We start from the raw sequence: 4,976 nt of genomic DNA on the forward strand, positions 1-4,976 counted from the left end.
GGACTTTCAGCTCTCCATCACAATGTCACTGGAAACCAAATGGAAGCAGTAATAATGTGTTTCACACTCTCCCAGTCAATGTGTGTTAGAAGAGGCCTAGCAGGTAGCCTGAACTCCCAACCCTATCCAGCACTAACAAGATGTCAACAGAAGCCAAGTGAGGAAACTGGGCTTCTACCTCCACCTGACAACAGTGAGGCAGCACCCTCTTTCCCCCACTGGCACAGCATCAGAGGATATCCGTTAAAATAGATTTAGATAAAATCCAGAGTCTCATCACGTAATACCCAAAATGTCTAGGATACAATAGAAAAGCACTTATACCAAGAACCAGGAAAATCTCAAATTGAATAAGAAAAGACACTCAACAGACACCAACAGTCACGATGACCTAAATGTTGGAATATATGATATATATTTACAACAGACAAGTATTTCAAAGTAAATATTAAAAATGCTGCAACAAGCAAGGACAACCTCTTTTTTTAAATATTTATTTATTTATATATTTACTTGGCTACATCAGGTCTTAGTTACGGCATGCAGGATCTTCGTTGTGGCATGTGGGATCTTTAGTTGTGGCATGTGGAATCTTTTTAGTTGCAGCATGCAGGATCTTTAGTTGAGGCATGCAAACTCTTAGTTGCAGCATGTAGGATCTAGTTCCCTGACCAGTGATCAAACCCGGGCCCCCTGCATTGGGAGCGTGGAGTCTTAGCCACTGGACCACCAGGGAAGTCCCTAGGAAAAACTTTCTTGAAACAGATGAAAAAATTAATAGTCTTAGCAAAGAAATAGACGTTATAAAGAAGAACCAAACAGAAACTTTAGAACTTAAAAATACGATAATCAAAATTTAAAACTCAATGGATTGGCGTAACAGGAAAGTGGAGAAGACAGAGGAAAGATTCAGTGAATTTAAAGGTAGATGAACAGAAATTACCCAATCTTGGCAACTGAGAAAAAATAGACTAAAAAATGAGCAGAGGTTCAGAGATTTATGGGACTGTAACCCATTTTTTAATTGTCATTATTGAGTTATAAGAGTTCTTTTTTTATTTAATTTTTATTTATTTATTTTTGGCTGCATTGGGTCTTCGTTGCTGCGTGTGGGCTTTCTATAGTTGTGGAGAGTGGGGCCTACTCTTCGTTGAGGTGCGCGGGTCTCTCATTGCTGTGGTTTCTCTTGTTGCAGAGCATGGGCTCTAGGTGCGCGGGCTTCAGTAGTTGTGGCACACGGTCTCAGTAGTTGTGGTTCATGGGCTGGAGAGCACAGGCTCAGTAGTTGTGGTGCGCAGGCTTAATTGCTCCATGGTATGTGGGATCTTCCCGGACCAGGGCTCAAACCCGTGTCCCCTGTATTGGCAGGCAGACTCTTAACCACTGCACCACCAGGGAAGTCCCAAGTTATAAGAGCTCTTTATATATTCTGGATACAAGTCCTTTATCTGATATATGATTTTCAAATATTTGCTCTCATTCTGTTGCTTGTCTTTTCACCTTCTTGAGGTGCCATTTGGAGAGCAAATGTTTTTAATTTTGATGAAGTCCAATTTATTTTGTTGCTTGTGCATTTGGTGTCAATGTAAGAAATCATTGTCTGACCCAAGATCTTAGGCAGAGATAAGGCACGAAGTGGGCTCTGCACCTTCCTGACATTGTCCTTAAACTCAGTTTCTGCCCACCACCCTCTGGATTCCCCTGCTACCTAACCACTCCTTCTCTGTCTCCGTTACCATTTCCTCTTCTTTCTCTCAAGTCGCAGCCTAGTGCCCCAGCCTACTTTTCCACAAAAGGTGTGAGGTCAGGAAGATGGCGACCCTGATTCTCAGGGTTGGTGAGAGTAAGGGCATGTGCAGACACTACTACCAAGAATATAAAGTCCTGCACTGCTTTCTGGAGAATGACACTTAGGTACCAAAAGCTTTAAAAATAAGTCTATCCTCACTTGGAGCCTCCTTCTGCAGGGAAGAGAATCAGTCTGGAATTTACTAACATTGTTTTGCTTTCACTGAAGTTTTTGATGCCTACTCTCTATTTACAATCAGACAGAAAAAGATTCCCTTTAAAACCTAAGTTTAAAAATGGGCGGAATTCCCTGGTGGTCCAGTTGTTAGAACTCGGTGCTTTCACTGCCGAGGGTCCAGGTTCAATCCCTGGTCAGGGAATTAAGATCCCACAAGCTGCTCAGCAAAGCCAAAAAAAAAAAAAAAGGGAGTAGACTGTTTAAATATATAAAACATATTATAGTACTTGTGGTGTGCAGGTATGGTGTGGGTGGTCACAAATGACTGTAGTTTTAGAAAGATGTAACTAGTGCTAGACACTGTGTATTTAACTACAGTGAATGTTTAAAATATGTCGTATTGAAAAATGGAGGAGACTTACAAGTAGATATATGTCCTAATTCTTCTCAAAGCCAAAAAAAAATTTTAAGTCTATCCTTTGACCCTTTGGCTCAGTATTCTCTTCTAGGAATTTAGCCTAAGGAAATAACTAGACAACCACTCAAGTATGTAAGTTCAAGAATATTTATTGCAAAAAAAAAAAAGAATATTTATTGCAGCATAGTTTCTCATATTTTTAAAGATTGAGAGCCACCTAAGTGCCACCCCACAATAGGAAACTGGTTTCAGTGAACTAGAGTTCACCAAACAGTGGAATGCTAGGCAACCATTAAGAATGAAGTTAGCTCCAACTTCCCTGGTGGTGCAGTGGTTAAGAGTCTGCCTGCCAATGCAGGGGACACGGGTTCGAGTCCTGATCCAGGAAGATCTCACATGCCGCGGAGCAACTAAGCCCATGGGCCACAATTACTGAGCCTGTGCTCTAGAGCCCACAAGCCACAACTACTGAAGCCCGCACGCCTAGAGCCCGTGCTCCACAACAAGAGATGCCACCACAATGAGAAACCCACGCACCACAACAAAGAGTAACCCCCACTTAGCCCGTACGTGGCAACAAAGACTCAATGCAGCCAAAAATAAAATAATTAATTAATTTAAAAAAAAAAAAAGAATGATGTTGGCTCACGTGTCCCCTGGTGTGTTGCAGTGAGGACACAACATCACTTCTGTGGTATTCCTGGTCAGAAATGCATAAACTGAAGAAACAGCAGACATACCTAAATTTAGGGACAGTCTGCAAAGTAACTGAACTGTGTCCTTCAAAAGTATCAATATAATGAAAGACAAAATCTAAGGAACTGTATCCTTTTATTTTATTAAAATAAAGGAGACTGAGAAGACATGACAAATAAGTGCAATGCATAATCCTAGATTAGATTCTGGACCAAGAAAAAAAAGCTTTATAAAGGACATTATGAGGCAATTGGCAAATTTTGAACATGGACTGTAGATTAGCTAATAGTATTGTATCACTCTAAGTTTCCTGATTTTGATAGCTGTACTGTGGTTATGTAAAAGAAGGTTCTTGGGACTCCCCTGGTGCTGCAGTGGTTAAGAATTCACCTGCTAACGCAGGGGACACGAGTTCGAGCCCTGGTCCAGGAAGATCCCACTTGCCTCAGAGCAACTAAGCCCGTGCGCCACAACTACTGAGCCTGCGCTCTAGAGCCCGTGAGTCACAACTACTGAGCCCGCGCGCCTAGAGCTCGTGCTCCGCAACAAGAGAAGCCACCACAATGAGAAGCCCACGCACTGCAAGGAGGAGAAAGTCCCGCTTGCCGCAACTAGAGGAAGCTCGCGTGCAGCAACGAAGACCCAACGCAGGCAAAAATAATTAATTAATTAATTAATAAACCTTCTTTAGAAAAAATAAAATCTCTAGAAAAAAACAAAAAGAAGGTTCCTGTTCCTAAGAAATTCACACCGATGTATTTATGAGGAAAGGGATATACTGTGTGCAACTTACTCTCAAATGGTTCAGAAAAAAATACTAACGTGTATTTAGAAAAATAATGATAAAGCAAATGTGGTCGAATGATATCAATTGGTGAATCTGAGTGAAGAATATCCTGGAATAATTTTTAGTATTCTTGCCTCCTTTCTGTGAGTTTTAAATTATTTCAAAATAAAAAGTTAGTAATTTAAAAAAATTGTGCTGGCAAAGTATACTTATCGGCGTGGAAAGGCACTCAGGGTGCACCAATGCTGGGGCTGTGCACAGCTGCTGCTGACACCTCTAACCACCCTGGACTCTCAGTTCTCTGAGCTACTGGAGGAACTGGGTGTGTGGCTGACCCCAAAGCTGTCCTGGGTTGACTCAAGAAGGTTGAACGAGTCAGGGCCCTGCATTCTCTTTTCTGATTTTATTTACTCCAGTTTTTAATTCAGTGACTGGCATTCCTTGCATCCCAGGGACCTCTGCGGTGGAGGGAGGGAGACATGGGAGGAGGGAAACCCACACAAATGCAGTGTTCGTTATGGATAATCCAGACTGCAAAATTTAGTGGAGACAATGTTCATTTATCATTGATGACGATCTTACACGTTCCCCTCCAAAAGAAGGCCTACAGTTCCCCCCAAACCAGCCCAGCATCTTCTCCATTTCCCAGAAGGAGAAATCTAACAGCCCAGCAAGGGGCAAGGGTAGACCCAGAAGTCCCCTGTGTTCCTTCTGCCAAGATGAGTGGGTGGAAGCGTGCAGATTCTCTGAGAAACATCTGTACTGACCTCGCAAAACAAGCACCCTCTCCAGACAAGGGGAATAGGAGATCTCTCATCACCCCACACCTCTGTTTCCAGGTCCTGACCCCACCCCGCCCCCAGGGCATAGGGCAGCCACCTTGCAGTTCCCACCTTAGAAAGGGGAGACAACAACAACAGAAGGACTGGGACTGCTCCCAGGGGCCCCGTTCCCCCTTCTATCACTTGCACTCCAGCCACACTGTCCTTCCTCGCCACCTCCCCAGGGGTTGTCAGGGACAGAAGGCCCCTCCCTCATCCCCCTCAATGTTCCTCCACTCTGCCCCCCCCCCATCACTAGGGTGTCCAGGACATTGTGTGACTCAGGAA

The sequence above is a fragment of the Orcinus orca genome, chromosome 10, assembly GCF_937001465.1.
Source record: "Orcinus orca chromosome 10, mOrcOrc1.1, whole genome shotgun sequence".
Taxonomy (NCBI): Eukaryota; Metazoa; Chordata; class Mammalia; order Artiodactyla; family Delphinidae; genus Orcinus; species Orcinus orca.